This window comes from Talpa europaea (assembly GCF_964194135.1).
Source record: "Talpa europaea genome assembly, chromosome: 4".
Taxonomy (NCBI): domain Eukaryota; kingdom Metazoa; phylum Chordata; class Mammalia; order Eulipotyphla; family Talpidae; genus Talpa; species Talpa europaea.
In genome coordinates this window covers 27,186,415-27,207,335 of record NC_140070.1, presented here as the reverse complement: position 1 = coordinate 27,207,335, position 20,921 = coordinate 27,186,415, and positions in this window count along the sequence as shown.

Genomic DNA, 20,921 nt, shown 5'->3' with positions numbered 1-20,921 from the left:
CGGCTCTGTGATCATCAGTGATTTTAAATTTGCCAATGTAACCATGTCATCTCAGTTAGAAACCAGATGATGCCTTTGGAGCATGGCCTATTAAGAACCTGGTGTTTGCCTCTGTTTTAGGCATTATTGGTGCTCCAGAGCACCAGCCAGGACATTCATGCTCTGAATGGTGGTGCAGAAAGACTATTTTAATATTTTAGGAAACCTCCATACAGCTTTTCATAGGGGCTGGATCAGCCTACATGCCATCAATATGGAAAGAGTGTTCCTTTTTCTCCACGTTCTTGCCAACAATCATTTTATCTGGTCTTTTTGATATGGGCTCATTCTCACAGGTGTGAGATAGTATCTCACTGTGGTTTTGGCTCGTGTTTCCTTGATGATAACTGATGGTAAGCATTTTTTCATGTATTTGTTGGTCATCTGTGTATCTTCTTCGGAGAAGTGTCTGTTTAGTTCTTCTGCCCATTTTTGATTATTAGTTTCATTTTTGTTGAGTTTCATGAGTTCTTTATATATTTTAGCTGTCAGCTCTTTGTCAGACATATTGTGCAAATATTTTCTCCCATTCAAAGGATGTCATTTTGTTTAACTGATAGTTTCTTTCATTGTGCAGAAGCTTTTTGGTTTAATATAATTGTATTTGTTTATATTTGCTCTTGTTTCTTGCCAATGGAGATGAAGTAAGTGCAATATAGTAAGGCATGCCTGTGAACATCACTTTGCATTTCCTGAGTAGACTAATTGCAAGCAAAGGGGGACTTATAAATTCACCACTTTTAAATCCCCAAAACTAGCTTTGCTAAGTGGTGGTTGAAAATTGAATGTAGGTATCATTAAGTTACCAATAAGAAAAGTGGAATAAAAGTCCACATCTATCAAATATCCATTTTCTACAGTTGGTTTTAAGATTTGTTTTAAGATTTGCTTTTAGTGAGAGTAGATTTTTGTGGGGGTGACTATATAAAATAAATCCTGTATTACTTGCTTATCCCATTCCTTTTGTAATTTTTCTCTTATTACGATTTTGAGTAAGAAATATGATTTTGTTTTCTTTGATTAATATTATTCCTGTAAGGCTATTCAACATCTGAAGCCTTACTAAGAATAATGGTTGCAAGAAATGGAATATGTGACTCTATATAATAAATTCTGGCAATAGTTACTCAGGCATATCATCAAGAAGGTTATATGTACTCTTAATTTTGTCTGGGGAGGAAAGATGGATTACTTCCTCCTAGGACTTTTGCAAGCAAATGCTGTTTTTTACATATTTTAGTTTAGAAACATATATATATATTTTCCTCCACTTTTTTCCTGAAGAAATTTGATTTCATGGAAATGCTACACTTGCTATATTCTATTTCGTGAGAATAAGAGAAAAGAGCAGATGATATTTCTATGTTGGATGCAAAGAATTTGATTTCTAACAATTCTGCCTAATGTGGACTTTTCTACTTGTATAAATTTTAGTTATAAATCTATCACTCTTAAATGATAATTGATAACTTGTGAAATAATTTTAACTAATGGATAGATTGACAACATTAACCATATTTCACTTACAAGTTGATTGCATATCATTACATCATTCTGCTTTGATTGCCTTCCTGGGACCTCTTGTTAAGTCAAACATTCCCCCCAAAAGAGAGACAAGGAATATATATAAGTAAGAAAGGAGGAATTATCTGTTACCTTCAGTAGCTCATGGTCTAGATGGATTAACAGAAGAGACAATCAGAAATGACTCTGTTATTGAATAACGTATAGTTACCCTGCAAGTGTTACAGTATTGTGGCTCAGAAACAGGAAGATGAACTCAGTCAGGGTTCAAAACCTAGTTCTGTCATGTTCCAACTATGTGAATTTGGATGACCATTTAACTTTTCTACATCAGTTTTTTAATCTGTACTACTATGCATGTTTAAAGGTCTTTTTTGTTGTTGTTGAGAATTAATGAGCTAATTCTCATGCAAAGAGCTCAGTACACAGTAAGTGCTCAACTAATGACAGCTATTTGTCTAAGTCAGTGTCCATTGTGACAGAGGCTTTAACTGAGAAAGAGGCTGAGGGCAGAGCAGTTGTCCCAGGTAGGTGGCTTCAATTAGAAATAATAACCTGACCTGTAGAAGAAGAAATTTCCCCTAATTTCTAAAGTGCTAATGAATATGTGTAGATGAAAAAGGAGAAGGAATATTTCAGGCACTGAAACTGACATGAGGGTAAATAACAAATATGCTTTGGGAGCTAAATCAATCATGCTGATTGGAGTTTGAAATGATATGCATTTGGCCAGATGTGGATTTGCATAAGGAATTAAGAAAGGATGAGGCTGATTAGATTAATGATGAGATGAATGTTAGTTTACATTTAAAAAAGTCTATTTTTTTGTGTGTTCTTACACCAAAGATTGAGGCTATAAGCAAATATTAGTTAAGGTGATTCCACTAGCAATTTCTAGGTTGCATGGGGAGACAAGGGTGTCTGTGGAGGATATTAATTTGATAACCGAAGACTACTGCAGACTTGATTGTGAAACATGTTGATGGAACTGGAGAGCAGAGAAATTCCAAGAGGCAGTTTGGAGCCTGACAATACACTCAAGGTGGCAACTGAAATAATATAGTTAATAACATTGATTATTATTTTATCTGCTTATGGATTATATAGAGCCCATCCCACTCCAGGAGATGATCTTTAATAACATTAAATATGAATTTTTGTGTGATGTATTCTTTTCCAGTATTTCCAGGCTTTTAGGCACAGATGCAATGTTCCATGAGTGAGTAGTGAGTGTGTGCATGTCTGTGTGCATGTAAATCGTGGAAAGGGACCAAAATCTGTGGCTGGGTTGATGTAATATGGAAAATACCTTTGGCTTGGAAAGGTAAAATGATCCTTAAACTGAATTGAGAAAAGATAGGGTCAGAATGACAGAAGTATTCATGATGATGGAATTCTGGGAATTTTCAGAAATCCCAGGAAGAACATGAACTTCCCGTAGGACACTGGATGTGGTTCTGAGCTTCTCTTACTGTGATATTAAGAGACAAGGTGACTAGTTGAATTTCTATAGGGATAAAGTTGACTTAACATTTATTTTTGTAGGGATAAAAGATGATTATATATGTTTATTTCTTTTAGTATTATGTGCTCAAAGTGCCCTGTCCTCTGGATATCTTGAAGCTGTTACCCAGGTAGGTAACAGAAAAGCTACTTTGCCTGCTGGATGGTTTGGCCTCTCTTAGCCCTTTCATGGAACGAAATATCATACCATGGGCGTCTGTGTCTTCCTGACTTACCTCTAGGACTGGAAACACCCATTTCCCCTGACTTGCCAATAAAGAGGACAACTAGTAATGATCTTTCTATGGCAGAATAGTAATATTTTAAATTGTTAGATTCTTTGTGCTCCCAGACATTTTCTGAGAAGAAAATCTAGGGCATTAGATTTTTGTTTTTTTACATGAAACTTTTGAAGAATCTACTTAGAGTCATCTCTTGGTCTTTGTCTCATTTTTTTCTGATTTTGTGGTTATAATGGTATTTTTAAATTAAATGTCACAAAGCACAAACCAAATAAATATGTCATCTGACTCTTTTTGCTTTTTATTGTTTTTACGATTGTACTTAAATAATTTTCTTGCGTTTTAGTAGACTGCTTTTGCTACTGAAATAATAGGGAGATGTGGGTGGGGAGTTAATTGTAAAGAAAATAGAATTATGTGGATAAGTTGTTGGTGACAGGGTTAAGAGAAAATTACTTGGGTTGGAAACCTAGCTCTTCTATTTTACAGTGTGGTAACCTTAAAGAAGTTATTTAAGTTCTTGGGTTTTTAGTTAAACTCATATATAAAATGGGGTTCATAATAGTACCTACTTCACAGGAATATTAAGATAATTATGTAGTTGGAGGCCTCCCCTGGTGGCCCAGCGGTTGAGTGCTGGCCTGCAAAGCTGCCTGCAGCCTCTGCAGCGCCGGTTCGATTCCCGGCCACCTGCGAGGGTCCCACATGGTGTGCAGACCTTTCCTGCAACGCCCACTGCTCCCCTCAGCAGTGTATTTCATCGGTCTGCCTGTTTTGTTCCCCGCTCTGGCTCTGGTGAATTCTCTCACCCTCCCGTGCTTCTGACTGTACCCAGTGCTTGTATAAATAAATAAATAAATCTTTAAAAAAAAAGATAATTATGTAGTGTCCCTGTAACGTTACAGGGCACCTTGTGAGTGCAGTTTTCTATTTATTATTATTATTATTGCTATATAGCACTATTTTTATTTTTAAAAAATCAGTTTTTTTGAAGAACCACTGTCATTATTTCATTGGTTTCACCTTGTTTTTGACTTGAAAAGATAATTTTATTATTTACCATAGCTAATGCATTTGTTTTCCTATGACTTTGGCAGTCTTCACAAATTAATATTTAAATGAAAAAAATTTGTTTTAATTGTGGTTATTCAAAAATGTTTCATCAAGCTTGAATACAGCATCCAAAAAAGGAATACCTCTAACATTTGTAGCATGATTAGAATAAATGTGAGGTCTCCCCAAGTGTCTACTTTGAAAGACATAGCATTCATTTGAAAATGCAACATCATTAAAAAAATAACATACTCAAGTTCATTTATAACATTGTGATAGGGAGAATAATGCACCCCTGCCCCCAAGATGTGCATATTGTAAACCCCTACATTCTGTGAATACATAATGTTCCATGGCAAGGAGGAATTAAGGTTGCTAATCAGCTGACTTTGAGACGAGAAAATTGTCTTGGATTATGCAGGGTCCAAGGGTCTTCCAGGTGACAATGAATGTAGGAAATTCCATAGCAATGTAGCAGAGAGAGATTCCATCTACCAAGGTGGAGGGGGACCCAGAGCCCAAAGTGTGGGCAATTTGTAGAAGCTGGAAAAGGCAAAGAAATGGAGTCTTATGCATCCAGAACCTCCAGAAAGAATGCTATCTGCTACCACATTGATTATAGCCCAGTGACACTCATCTCAGACTCTGACCTCCAGAGAAGGAGAACAACAGAACTACATTGCTTTTAGCCCAAGCTTATGGTAATTTGTGATCACAGCAATAGGAAAATAATCCAATACTGTCCCTTGTCATATCTCATGTCATGGCTTCAATTGAAAATTATAGTTGTTTTGTTTATATATTTATTATTTTAGGATGTTTAAAAACTGAATAAAGAACATTTTCAGAAAGGAGAGAAAGGGATATACCCAAAATTTACCACCCAAGGTGTAGATGTTGGTAAAGAATTGTTCCCCACTATTTAAGTGGAAAGGTTATCTTCCTTTCTGTTTCACTGGGCAGAGATTACTCACAGTTTAAGGTACATGTTGGAGTTTGGAATGAGAATGAAGGATAAATGAGGGTCTTGTGCTGGGGATAGAGCAAATCACTGAAGGGAATCTTACCTTGGGCAGAATGGCTGTGTTTGTGGAAAGTTTGAAAAGATTAAACTGATGAAGCTTCTATTTATAGAATTATTCTGATTGTTTCTGTTTTCCCCAGGCTACTAGAGGTAAATACATATGCTATTCATCGAGGGATTTTTCCCCCCCTTGTGGAAATATAAATGATAGAGTATCTGCAACTTATAGGTATATTAGGGCTACAAAAAGAAAAAGAAAGAACTTTAAAAACAATAGTATATGATGGTGTGAGGGGAGATTGATTACTTTGCAGTACAGTTTTGTGTAAGGGGGGCATAGAACTTATAGGATACAAAACTGTAAAACTAACAGGTGAAAGGAATATTTATTGGAAATGATCACAGGGAAGGATTCAAACAAGAGACTCACCATAGAATTAGTATATCAGAAGAGACAAAGAAAATAAAAAGGTCAAGTAAGCTAATGCTAACTGAAGGAATTAAAAGAATAAGCAGAGTCATTTACAACTTTATCAGGGAAAAAGAAATACAAGTGAGAGACTAGCCCATCAATAAATGAGGAGGGAGGAAAAATCAATGTTAGTTGTAAAATGTCTGTGCTATTGAACTTCTGTTTTCAAGTCTGTCTTTATAAAGAAATAGGAGTCTGGATAATTAGGAAGTAATTTAGGTCCCACTGACTTTGGGGCACTATTGACAATAAATAAGTAAATAATTACCAATTGCATTAATAAAATGCATGTGTATGTAGAAAAATGCATTCTCTTATACAGTTTCCCCATCCAATGCTAATTATTGCACTTGCAAAACTAGCAATGGGTTTTGGGAGGGAGGGAGGGTAAAAATCTACCTTTAAATATGCACAAATAAGTAGATGCATTGGACTAGAGGAAATTAGATGATTTGACTAGAGGAAAAGCACAAAGGAATGAGCTTTTCAGGCTGAAATGGAAAGGATCTGATGTTAGTTTATTTAAACAACCTCAACACACACACACACACACACACACACACACAGACTATAAAAAAAACAATTTAAAGTTAATTTAAATTAGAAGTTCCAATAGGTGTGGAATCAGGGACTGTACAATGCAAAGTATAGTTCTTGGTTTCCCATTGTGCAGAAAATTTGGCAACTGACTACATAATTTTTGCAGATGCTAGAATATTGTGAGGTTTGCATTTCTAGAACTAAAGTGTTATGGAAACTTGCAAACTCTTCAGTTTGTGCTATATAATGTGGACTTAGGTATAAGCTGTGTATAGTATGCATTAGATGAACATATATGCTTTTTATTAATTCATGAATTGATGTAATGAACTTATTTGGTCCATCAATGGTGATGCAGAGTGGTGAAGAACAAAAGATTTTTTTTTAAAGATTTATTTATTTATGCATACAGGTGCTGGGGTACAGGCCAGAGATGCAGTGGGGTGAGAGGATTCACCAGAGACAGTGTGGGGAACAGAACAGGCAGACTGACTGAAATACACTGCTGAGGGGAGCAGCAGGCGAGACAGGAGAGGTCTGCTTCAACATGTGGGTTGCTCCCTGGCTGGCCGGGATTCGAACTCATGCTGTAGAGGCTGCAGAGGTTGCAGATTGCTTTATAGTGTGGTGCTTAACCCCTTGCGCCACCAGGGAGGCCCCAAGAACAAAAGATTTAAAGTCAGATAGAAATTTTCTCAACCTCATGCAATGAGCTCATGGATAATTTACTTAATTTTTTGAGTGATGGTAATCATTTTTACTAAATAGAGTTTTATAATGATTAAGTGAAATAGCTGAAATACAGTTCTTGGCAAAAAGTAGTTAGTCCACACATAAAACTTGTTATCAATAATGTGGTAGATTTGAGTGAAACCTCTGATATAAATGCTTACTTGTAAGACCGAGAACCCAGAAACTATTTTTACTTTCATCTTGAATAACTAACACAGGACTTGGCATGTGGGTACTTGATAAATGTTAGCTATTAAAGTATATTTATTATTTAGCCCTGTTACCTTGGGAAAATTATACTTTTGCTTGACCTCAATTTCCACATAAATTAGGATTAATCTATACATTTTTGAGCATTTTCTATGCTCTAGCATTATTGGAACACATGGGTCCCCAAGAAACTTACAAGTTTAATGGGAGAAGTAAAACTTACATACAGGAAATACTGGATGTGAGAGTGGGTCTACATTCTTTTAAATGCATCAAGCGTTTAGAGAACAGAGAGGGTAGCAACAGAAGGCATGACTGAAATGGGAAAATGGAATGGCTGAATGGGAAAAATGGTACTTACTCTGGGTCTTGAAAGTTGCTTAATATTTGGATGGATGAGAATGTTTTTCAGAAGGGTGTGGGCCATCCTGAAGCAGGATGAGTAGGTAGGAATGAGTGCCTGGTGATTACATTTCTTATACATGGGCATGTGATCTGGCATAAAGTCAGGCTGTGCCATAATGCTTGAAATTGGGTTCATCAGCTTTACATGAGTAGAGGCTAAGTGGATGTTGACTAAGGGAAAGATCAAGTTGGGGAAATCATTGATGGACAAAGCAGAAAGATGTTGTCTTTTGTAATGGCTGTCTTTCTAAAAAGTTTTGACTTTAGATAAGATATTTGAGCCCATAAAACATTTCCTTCTTGTGGGGCTCTGCACCTTTCCTTAGAATTTCCACCTTTTTTTTTTTAAAGATTTATTTATTTATTTATACAAGCACTGGGTACAGTCAGAAGCGCGGGAAGGTGGAGAATTTACCAGAGCCAGAAGGGGGGCAGAACAGGCAAAAGGACCAAAGTACACTGCTGAGGGGAGCAGTGGGCGCTGCAGGAGAGGTCTGCCATGTGGGACTCTCGCCAGTGGCGATGGTGGGGGATCAAACCGGTGCTGCAGAGTCTGCGGGCAGCTTCGCAGCCCAGCGCTCAACCACTGCGCCACCAGGGGAGGCCCTCACTTCTTTTTTTTTTTGTCTTTATCCCCTGTGTGCTGGTTACCAATTGTCGGTACCAATTTCTTAACAATTGTCATTTTTATTATTTTTAAATTTTTAAAAAATATTTATTTATGCATACAAGAGCTGGGGTACAGGCCAGAGATGCAGGGGGTGAGAGGATTCACCAGAGACAGAGGGGGGAGCAGAACAGGCAGATTGAAGTACACTGCTGAGGGGAGCCACAGGCGAGTCAGGAGAGGTCTGCTGTGCCATGTGGGTTCCTTCCTGGCTGGTCTGGGATCGAACTCTTGCTGCAGAGGCTGTGGATTGCTTCATAGTGCGGTGCTTAACCCCTTGGGCCACCAGGAAAGCCCATCATTTTTATTTTTATTGAAGTATCATTGTTTTACATCCTTGTTAGTGTTTTGACAGTACAGTATCAAGTTTTTCTCATTTCCACATATGAGCCCTTAACATAGTACCTGAACATAATAGTGAACATAAATACAGGCTAGATGAAGCTGATGTAGTTCTCTAAAGCTGACCACAGATGTGAAGCATCAAGAAGGGGAGTGGGAGAAGGAGAAGAAAGGGAGGAGAATGGGTGTTGAGAGCATAATGGACTATAGTGGAGGACTAGGGTGTTGTGCTAGCGGAGAGCCACGGTAATCACACACATGGTGAGAAATCCTATACCGTCAAAATATTAACAAGAGTGTAAAACAATAAAAAAACCACATTTGCCTCTCAAATACATTTATTATATTTATACATTTAATCTACTTCTAAAAGTATTGTACTTCTTTACAGTAATTTGCATACTAAAGTGAAATACCTGTTAAGAAACTGAGGTCTTATTGCAGGAGGAGAAAGCTCCTCTCTTCTTAAGCACCAGGGCCTAATAGATTATGATATTCAGACAAGAAATTTGGATTTGGTTTCTGGTATGTGTAATATAAAGAGAATTGTACTTTCTTTTTATTTTCTGATAAGAAGTCTACAGTATTCAACTTCAGAGAAAGCCTTTTCCCTGGGAACAAACTTGAGAAGGAAGTGATCATATAGGAGCTTGTAATATTTCAATTAAACATTCCCATACAGAGAGGGATGTTCAATTGGTCATGAGTGAACATAAAATGGGTTCTAGAGAGAATTGGCATTGCGACCAACCCCATTTCTTCCGGCTCTCCAGATGGTTCAGGGATGAAATTCACCCCAGGTTTTTTTTTTTTTTGTAAGTGCTGTGCATCTGGAAGAAATAACCAGAAATTCAATTGTTTAAAAAGTATAGATATTTAGGTATAGCTGGAGAATGGAGTTCACTTTAAATGATTTTGCTTTGAAACAAGGTAAATAACTTGAAAAAAGCATAAAGCACTTTGCAGGACCCTGGCTTATAAATCTATAACATTGCTTTTATTAATTTGGAATCTTCATGAGCTTAGATGAAGAGTCCTTGAATTGATTTCCACATTATGCTGATTTTGTGATCATCTGTGTACTAAGAGACCACCCAATTCATCTCTGTTGTAACTAACACCAGATTTTGTCCTGGATTTGAAATCTCTGGCTATGACATGCAACATATTTAAAAAATCTGTTTGATTGATAGTTTAATCATTGTTCCCTATTACATCAGCAGCCAGACCTACTATTCCAATTTTGAAAGACTGTTTTGCCTGTGTCCCTGTGTCACACAAAGTACTTGTGGCTTGCCAATAATAGATCTGATTGCAGCTTTATAGATTTCAGAAATAGTTGAAAGTTTGAGTTTTACGTTGTGTTCTTGTGGTTATCTTTTAGACCTATGATTTCTAGCCCTCCCTTTATACAGTCAACTTTCCAATCATTTTCGTTGTTTGCTCTTGTTTCTTCCTTTCTTTATTCCATGTTTATATGAGTGTCAGCAATTTTATACTTTTGAAAAGTGAGTGGAAAGCCAGTCACCACTTACTCTTTTTAAACCAAAGCGGGCAAACACGTAATCATGTTTTCATCTGGGTGTAGTGGCAAATCCTTCCTTTTAGTCATGTCATCATTCTAGGTTTTCTATGCAATTTAACAATCAGGCAAGTCAGCATGGATTCAGAGGGTGAAGAAATCCAAACAGGCTTAAAAAATGTGGCTGTAGTGAAGCACAACATTTAATTGAACTTGACATTTGGCTTCATCCACTGATGGTGTACTCTGCTGCTCAGGCAAAATCATTCAGTAGGTAAAAACTGTCTGCAGGGATCCTGCCTCATAGGCATTCCCTCTGGTTTTCATCCCCTTTCTGAAATTTTTGGATTTCCTAACCAGTCACCACTTCCATACCTCGGGTATCTCACCTGAGTTCTTTCTAATAGTTCATGTTTTGGGCTTTACATAAAAACCTTAATTGAAGTATAATTTATACAGTAAATTATCCCTGTTTATAGAGAATAGTTTGATAATTTTTGACATATGTTTAGCCCTACAATCAAGATATTGAATATATCTACCACCAACTGAAGTTTCCTCAGGCTTCTTTGTAACTCCCCACCTACCTCTCCCTGAGTCCCACTCCAAGCCCAGACAAACTCTGTTTTCTGGAGCCATAGATTTCTTTTCATTTTCTAGTATTTTATATAAATGGAATTATACAGTATGCATTTTTTTTTGTGGTTGGGTTTTCACATTCAGTAACATTATTTGGGGATTCACCCATGTTGTTTTGTACATGGTTAGTTTGTTCAATTTATTGTTGAGTAGTACCCCACTGTATGGCTTTACCATAATTTGTTTATCTAGTCTGCTGTTAATGGGAAGTTGGGTTGTTCCTAGTTTTTGACAAGTATAAATAAAATTACTATAAATAGTACATACAAGTCTTTGGATGTATTTTCATATTTTGAAGGTATTTCCCTAGGATATGCAGATAACTGTGTGTGGTAAGTAGATGTAGTTTTAACTTTTTAAGAAACTTCCAAACTATTTTTGATAGTAATTGTACCATTCAATGTATGCAAATTCTGGTTACTCCACATGTTTGTCAACACTTGGTATTGTCCATGTTAATTTTATATATTCTAATAGATAAGTAGTGCTATCTCTGTGGTTTGAACATTCATTTTCTAATGACTAATATATTTTTTTTTAAAGATTTATATATTTATTTATTTATTTATACATGCACTGGGTACAGTCAGAAGCACGGGAGGGTGAGAGAATTCACCAGAGCCAGAGAGGGAAGCAGAGCAGGCAGAAGGACCGAAGTACACTGCTGAGGGGAGCAGCGGGCGGCAGGAGAGGTCTGTGCGCCATGTGGGACCCTCCTCTGGTGGCCGGGGAGCAGCTGGGGATCGAACCAGCGCCGCAGAGGCCGCGGGCAGCTTCGCAACCCAGCGCTCAACAGCTGCGCCACCGGGGAGGCCCAATGACTAACATTGTTAACCAACTTGTCATGTGCTACTTTCCTTTTGGGTATCTTTTTTTTTTTTTTTTGGTAGTGTCTATTTAAATCTTTTGGCTTAAAAAAATAAGTTGTTTTGGGCCTCTCTGGTGGCACAAGGGTTGAGCACAGCACTGTGAAGCTATCCTTAGCCTTCTGCAGCACAAGTTCAATCTCCTCCAGCCAGGGTGCTACCCACATGGCGAGGCACACCCCTCCTGTCTCTCCTGCTGCTCCCCTCAGAAGTGTATTTCAGTCAATCTGCCTGTTCTGTTCCCCACTCTGTCTCTGGTGAATCCTCTCACCCTCCTGCGTATCTGGTCTGTACCCCAGTTCTTGTATGCATAAATAAATAAATCTTAAAAAAAGTTGTTTTTACATTAGTGAGTTTTCAGAATTCCTTTTATGTTTTTGATACAAGTTATGATTTGCAAATGATTTCCCTTACACACACACACACACATACACACACATATACATAGAGTATTGTCTTTGTAAGGTTTTGCTATGAGAGTTATGCTGGTCTGATAGAATGTGATGGGAACATTTTCTTGATTTGCAATTTTTGCATTAGTTTATATAGAATTGGTGTTATTTTTTCCATAAAAGCAGTAAAATTCATCAATGGAGTCATTTGGGCCTGAAACTTTTTTTGCGGGTAGATTTTTAACTATAAATCTACTCCTTTAGTAGCTATAACACTAGGTATTAAAGAAATAGAAATAAGATTATTTCTTCTTGAGTGGGCTTTGGTTTTGTATCTTTTAGGGAATTCAATCACTTTATTAAAGTTGTCAAATATGTTGGTATAAAGTTGTTCATAACATTTCATTATTTTCTTTCAAATATCTTTGAAAGACTTATATCATTTCTGATATAAGTAAGTTGTATCTCTCTTTTTTTCCCTGGTCACTCTGGATAGAGGTTTATTGATTTTATTGATATTCTGAAGAGGATTAGATTTTCATTTCATTGATTTTTCTGTTTCTTTTCTATTTCATTGATTTCTGTTATTATTTGCTTCCTTCTGATTACTTTGGGTTTAATTTGCTTTCCTTATTTATTTATTTTTGTTTCTTAAGATAGACGATGCGATCATCAATTTGAAGCTTTTTTTCTAATGTAGGCATTTAGTGCTTTAACTTCCCTCTAAATACTGCATTAGCTACATTTCACAAATATCGGTATGTTGTGTTTTCATTTTTATTTATTTTAAAATATTTTCTAACTTCTCTCTTTTTTTTTTTTTTTACTTAAAAAATCTGTTTGTTATTTGGAAGTGTGGTATTTCTGGATATTTTTGTTTAGTTCTCAGTTGACCCCATTGCTAATTAAATTTTTATTTTGTTCAAAGAATATATTTTGTGAGATTTGAACCCTTATAAATTTACTGAGACTTGACTTATGGTCCAGACTATGGTTTATTTTTGTACACTTGAAGATAATTCTGTTGGTGTTGGTTTCAGTGGACTGTAATTTTCAATGATGTCAAATTGATTACTTCTTCTGTATCCTTATTGATTTTTCTGTCTACTTGTTCTATCAATTACTGACAGAGAAAGTTGAAATCTTTGTCTACAATTGTTGATTTGTCCATAGTTGCAGTTTTATTAGTTTTTACTTTATATATTTTGAAGCTTGTCATTATGTGGATAAACATCTAGGCATATACATCCTTTTGATGAGCTGAATCTTTCATCAGTATGAAATGACCCTTTTTGTACATAGTTATATTTTTTACTCTAAAAAGCAGGAATATTTACTATGTCTGATATTAATATAGCTACTACAACTTTTAAAATAAGTGCTACCATAATGTATTTTTACCCATCCTTTTATCGTTAACTTAGCTGTGCCTAGTTGAATATTGAATTCTTGTTTTTAAAAAATCCAGTCTAACTACTGATGCCTTTTAATTAGGATATTTAGACCATTTATGTTTAATGTGATTTTGCTATAGTTGGGTTTAAATTCACCTACTTGTTTTTTGTTTTCTATTTTGTTTATCTGTCTTTTATTTCCTCCAATTGGATTGAATATTTTTATGAGTCTATTTTAACTCTTGTGGGCTTATTAGTTATAACTCTTAGAGTTATTTAATGATTACATAGGGTGAATAGGGATAAGTTAGAGATAGCACCATTCACATATTAGATGCCAGACTTACTTAGAATATAAGAACCTTGTAATAGTATACTTCCATTTCTTCCCTCGTAGACTTTGTGCAATTTATGTCTTGCATTTTATTTGTACATATGTTACAACCTTAACATTGCTATATCATTTTTGCTTTAAGCATTTAGTTATTTTTACAATGGGTTTAGAAATAATAAAAAAAAATTACGTTGACTCTGTGTCACTGGTATTTTTTCCTTTGTGTAACCCCGTGCTTTTATGTGGTATCATTTTTCTTCTCTCTGAGGATATTGGGGATAAATTCTTTCAGTTTTTGCATGTCTGAAAAAAGATTTTTATTTGCTTTCTACTTTTAAGATATTGTTGCTTTGTGTATAGAATTCTAGGTTGGTGTAAACTTTACAGCTCCACTATTTTTTAGTTTGTATTACTTGAAGCAAGAAATCTGTATTTCCTTTATCTTTGTTCCTCTGCACATATCTTTTTTTTTTTTTCTGGCTGCTTAATATTTTCCCTCTTTATAAGCGGTTTTAAACAATAAATATTATATGCTTTGGCATATTTTCTTGAATTTTCTTATGTAGGGGTTTGTTGAACTGCTTTTGAACCACTTGTGTCTGATCATATATATTTCATCCAGTTTGAAAAAATTTGGTTCATTATTTCTTTGTATTATTTTCTGTCTCCCTCCCTTTTTCTTTCTTCTTGAGAAATCTAATTATTTGTATGATCTTTCTTCTTGTTCTATCTTTTTTTTGCAGTTTATTTTTTTTCTCTCTGAATTTCATGTTAGATAGTTTCTATTGCTATGTCTTCAAGTTAAATAATCATTTTTTCTCCCTGCAGTGTTCAGTGAACTATTAATTCCATTCCATTATTTTTCTCTGTAGACACTGTTATTTTGATCTCTAGAAGTTCTCTTTGGATCTCTTTATATCTTCCACACTTCTATTTAATATGCTCAATCTCTACTTTCTGCTATACACAGAGTGTAATTATGATAATTTTTAATATTTTTATCCACTTATTTTATCATTTGTGTGATTTCTGGTCAGTTTCAATTGTTTGAATTATTTGATTTGTTTTTTGGACACAGTTGGGCTCTCAGCAATGCTGCATCTCTCCTAAACAAATCAGACTCTGGCCAGCAATTCTGCAAACCCTACCCAGTGGGACTTTGTGGTTTGGAGCTGACCCTCTGCCTGGGAGTCAGCCTTCCCCTCTCCCCTGGGTGGCACTTACAAGGAGACCACCTATGCTCCTGGCTTCTCTCTCCTCTCTCTGCTGGGTCACTCCTCTCCTGGATCCAGGGTGCCTGGTGATCAGGTTGCAACAGGTACATCAGTCAGTAAAAGGTGTTTTTTTTTTGTTTTACTTTTCTAACTTAACCCCAATTATTTATTTTTCACAAATAATATATATTATTTTTCACATTATAAATATAATACATACTCATAAAGATAACTTGAAAATTTTAAGAAAAAAAAGTAAGAAAATTAAAATGACCTGTGATGCTTACTACTAGCATTTTTGTACTTACTTGTTCATTTTACACAATGATCTTATACTGAATTTGTACTTTAAATTCTGCTTATTTTTCAGTTATGTTTTCCTGTATCACTAAAATTTTAATGATTAAGGCTATTTCATCATGGAAGCATCCCATAATTTATGTAACTATTTTCCTATAATAGGACATTTTTGCATGTTTCCATTTTTTGTTCATGTTTTTCTGTGTATTTTCTATCTGAATTTGGCATTATTTCCTTAGGATAAATTCCCAGAAATGAATAACAGAAATGAACATTTCTGGCATTTTAAAATAAGATTATACATCTTTCCAAAATGGTTGCTACAATGAGCACTTAAACTCATTCAGTATTTGACAGTTTTAACAGGTGAATGCTTTTAAATCATACAAGTTTTTTTTTTTGTTCTTGTTAAGTAAGAGTTTCTGTTTAATAAATTTCATATTTACTTTGAATTAACAAAAAGTTGAGAAAATGTTTTTTCTATCTGTCTAACTGTGGGAGAAAGTTTTCTTTCAAAAATCAGTTTTTTAAAATTCAATTGTTTCCATTTTGTAACCAAAGCTAAGTACGTGTTTTCCTTTTCCTTCTCATTCGGAATCCTACATTAGCATTAATTTGACAAATTACATCATAAAATGAACATGTTATATCTTCCTTATTTTGGGCAAGAGGATCCTTCCATGAGTATTGCCAAGAATTCTTTTGGGATTTGCTAAAACTCTGGTAAAAGTCCTTAATTTATTATCCTAGTTGTTTTATTTATTTATTTAAGATGTATGTCTTGTCTACCACTAAACTGGATTTAGTGACATATAACAAGATAAAAACAGTGAGATAAAGAATACAAAGAATAAAGGAAAAATGTTAATGGAACCTAAGTTAGTTATCACATCTGGGCATTGATTTTTAAAATCAAAGTTTTGTGGCCTTTTATAAAACATTTTCTTTTTTTGCCTGTGGGTTCTGTAGGCAACTTGCAACACAATCAGTCCGAGACTTGGGGGTCTTGGCAGCTGATGTCCACATCAGAAGCTCTTGGGGATGCTGGGCTCGCATTTCCTCACAAGAGGCACTCGTCTATTACAGTTCATTTTCCTGGGGCTCCCCTTCGAAGGCACCCTTGTCTTAGTGGACACGCTCTCCAGGAATGTTCAGGCTGTCAGCGGGCAGTCGTGCACAGACTGTCTGTGGTGGGTGAGAATTTGTCTTTGGCTTCAATTGCACAGTGGTGCCATAGAAAGTAGAAGGCTGTGGCCTGCTGTTGTGCAAAGAAGTCATTATGGCCAGACGGAGCCGAACTCGGGACTGCAGATAATGGGCCTTTCAGGCTGTCCAGAAATCATTACACAGCTGGGGAAGAGGCAGCAACTGTTTTAACTCCCATTAGTGGGGCTGATGGGCTGTCTAGGACAGGATGCAGCTAGAACCACTTCTCATTAACCCTCTGATGCTGGGAATCGTCCTTTCCCAGTTGTTCTACCACTTTTCCAAAGAGGAGAGGAAATTGTATGAGGTGTCTCTGACATTATCTCATTTGGCTCTGCAAACACCTTCTGAGCTTGATAGTGTCTCCTTTGTGCAGGTGAAGGGACTGAACTCAGCCAAGGTCATAGCGCTGTTAGCTGTGGAGCCAAGAGCTGAACCTGGCTGCCTGACCCTAAAGGCTATGGCTTTCGTACTCTAGTTGGCTCCAAAGTGCTCTGTGTGTGTGTGTGTGGTTGAGGAAGTGGCAGGGTACTGTAGCTCATGAATGACCTTTGCAAGAGGTGACTTGGGACTAATGACTTGGGAGTTGTTGCTAAACCTTGATACTCACAGTTTTATCAACTTGAAATATCCACATTTTTCTGCATATGCTCGATTATCAGAATGTATCAATACTTATACCATCTTAAAATCCTCTTCCCCTTTTAAGAAAAAGTTTCCCTTCCTACTCTCTGTTTGGTAACAAGAATTAATAGCACTCAGACACAATTACTTTTATAGGCTGATTGCCCAAGATGCCCCAATAAGGAGGAATTGGGAGTAGGGAAAAACAGCATGCATTTAACTTTAGTTCTATTACCTAATTTAAAGCTTACTAAGTGTACTCAAGTTTTTGTAAGCTTAAGGGTTTTGGTGTTTCAAAACGAGTAAATTTTTTTTATTAAAGAATTCATTTATTTATGTATATGAGAACTGGGGTACAGGCAGCGGTGTGGGGGTAAGAGGATTCACCAGAGACAGAGTGGGGAACAGAACAGGCAGATTGACCAAAGTACACTGCTTAGGGAAGTAGTGGATGAGACAGGAGAGGTCTGCTATGCATGTGGATATCTCCCTGGCAGGCTGGAGATTGAACTCATGCTGCAGAGCCTGCACAGATAGCTTCATAGGTCTGTGCTTACCCCCTTGTGCCACCAGGGAGGCTCAAAATGAGTCATTCTGAGAGGATTTGGGAGAATAAATTTTGTTTGTCTACAAATTATCATTAAACAGTTTTGAAACATTTTTGAGGATAGATATTCTGATGACAAGGTGAATATTATAATGATATCTTCTAATTACTTTGTACTTTATAGCACTACACAATAGCTAAAGAATCATTGTTACAGGATATGCTGAATGTAGGTGTCTAAAAAATCTTTGTCTTTTTTCTATTATGCTATTATGGGCATTGAATAATTCATTTCCAAAACATTAAAAAAATCCTAAATAACAAAAACATGTTTTTAGTTAATGACCACCTCATTTTTTAAAATCAGACTATCCTCAGGCTTGCAAAGCTAGATTGTATAAACTTGTTTATACAGAGAATTGCCATAGTGCCAATTGCAATGTTTTTGCCACTTTGGTTCCACTTACTTTACAGAATAGTCATGAGGCAAATCAGTGGCCAAAACAGAAATAGTATACAGAAATAATGTGGCTCTTATGGAGTCTTTTTCCATGTGGTAACCAGTGCTCAATTATATTTATTCCAGCTGTCTATGGTGCTGTGTTAGGCCAGTTAGCAATTTTGTCAACTTTTAAGATGTAATGTTAGTAAAAAAACTCAACTTTCGTGTTATTTGGAAATCTTCTGGAGTACTTGAAACTTTGAACTATTTGTCAAATGCAACTACATATCAGGATGAAAAAATATTCTGGATATGATGGCAATAAACTAGGCAGGTGCTGGAATCCATGTGATTAGCAGTACACAGGTAGTTTACTCACCATAGGTGTCCTCCAGGAGATTTCTTCTCCCAGGACAGATTTTTATTGCTTAGAATAGTAGTTCAGAGAGGACCTCCCCTTATACTAGTCAACAGACTATCAGTCTACTGACCTTGATTAAATACCTCATGTGTGATACACTTATGATAGTAGTAGTAAAAGAGACTTCTGAAGAATTCAAAGATAAGAGAGACATAGCATTGACCTTTAAATTGTGGGCATTATTGAAAGGTTTTTAAAGTGGAGCTAGCTCTTCATAAGTTAGAAACAGGAAAAGAAAACTCCAGGTTGGAAAGGATAGTGTATATTTGATTGATTGTAGGGTAGTTGTGGTAGGAACAGGAAGGAGGAGATAAGCAGTATGGACTTTATAGAGAGCAAATGCTTAGGAATTGGCCACTGCTTAGGTATGACGGTAGAGAAAGTAGGAAAAATGGATACAAAAGTTTGGGTTTGTGTTTTGGAAGTGATTATGAGCAATATCTGAATGTGCAATGTCAATAAAATAGCTGAAACCAGAAGTCAAATTGCAAGTGGATGGGGTGGATGCAATGATGAAGAAAGGAATTTGGCCTACTTCTTGAGAAAGTTCTTAACACAAGGCTGTAGAAAGGGGAAGAATATCTATCTATCTATCTATCTATCTATCTATCTATCTATCTATCTATCTATCTATCTTCATCATCATCATCACCATCATCATCATCATCTATCATTAAAGGCAAAAGGAAAGAGGCCAGAGGTAAAATAGGGATTAATGGAAAAAGAATGAGTCATGGAAAAGGGAAATGAAAAACAGTAAAGTGTACAAGTACAAGAGTTAATCTTGAACAGGTAAGGAGACTTTGTTCTTTGAGGAAGAAGGAAAACATGAGAGTAAACAAATGTACCCAGATTTTGTGAAGTGACCTGCAGGAAAGGCAAAGGGTCTCAAGTTTCTTGATTCTGATCCCATTGAAATATGGGAGGTGAGAAAGTGAAAGATCAGGCCATTTTTGTGGGGTACAGGCTAGATCATCTATTAGTGATGAGGAGGACAACTAATCATAAAAGGCCTAGATGATACTAGAGGAAGAGAATGGGCAGAGCAGGTTAGAGAAGGGAAACTAATCTGCCACCAGTGTCATCTGCTTTGAAAGTATTGATTCTGTTATTAGCCTACAGAAAAGTGCATTAAGGTTAATATGGTGTGAAAAATCATATAAATTTAAGCTCTAGTAGAAATGGCTTTCAGTTCCCCTGAATCCCTGCCCTGTGAGTACAAGTGACTGAGAATGGACTATTCCATAGGTCTGGCATGATCTAGTTAGGGTGGGTCTACTGAAGGCAGCAGCCTCAATTAAGTGGGCATCCCAATACCTTCCATCTCAGAGAAATTGATTAACTCATGGTGGAGTGTGGAGTGTGGTGTGAGCACTCTTTCTCACTGGCTTGTTATAAATAATTGGAGATACTGGTTAGAGGATAAGGATAGGATTTAACAGAAATCAATCAGCACACAGAAAATAAGTGGAATATATGTATATTCCATATAGATATACACACACATTCTCTCTCTCTCTCTCTATCATCTATTTATCTTTGTTTTCCTCAATTTTCTGTGGGGTGGAATCTACATAAAAATCTGTGTTCATATGGAGGATTAGAGTATTTATAAGAAGAAATTTAAGTCATAAAATTTAAATGGAAGGAAGTTACAAAGGCATGGATGGCTGGATGGAGTTGACAGTACAAAGAAAATGTAAATTTTATGGGCCAAGCTTTGCATGTTTATTAATAGCTGAATATCAATAAGTTTAATTTAAGCAGATGATGGATATTGTGAGGCTATACATTTAACTGAAAGAATTTCCTTGCAGCAAAATCACATGAGCAAGAATTCAGGAAGGCTGAGTTGTGGTCCTGGGTTTTCTAGGAACTGAGGGTGGGGCCTCATCTTCCCTGAACCTTGTTTTCCTTACCTATGAAATCATGGTGCTGGATTCAGAAGTGCCTTCAAACTATAGTGCTCTGTTATTCTAAATTCAGATGTGTCAGGCTGTCCAGAAAGTCCATGAAATAGATCACACAGGCAGTTTATCTGGCTAGTGTGTCACTGTGCATCAAAGATGGGGTATAAAGAGCAAGCACAGGGAATCAGAAGGCCTGTATTTTAGTTCCAGTTATGTCATTTGTTAACATTTCCATGTATCCTGTGAGTTCTAGTGTAGCAGGCAGAATACTGACCCTCCATTTAACGCCACCCAAATTTCTAGCTCCTAGTCTTTGGATCAGGTGCTATGTAATGTTATATGGAAAAAGAAATTTAC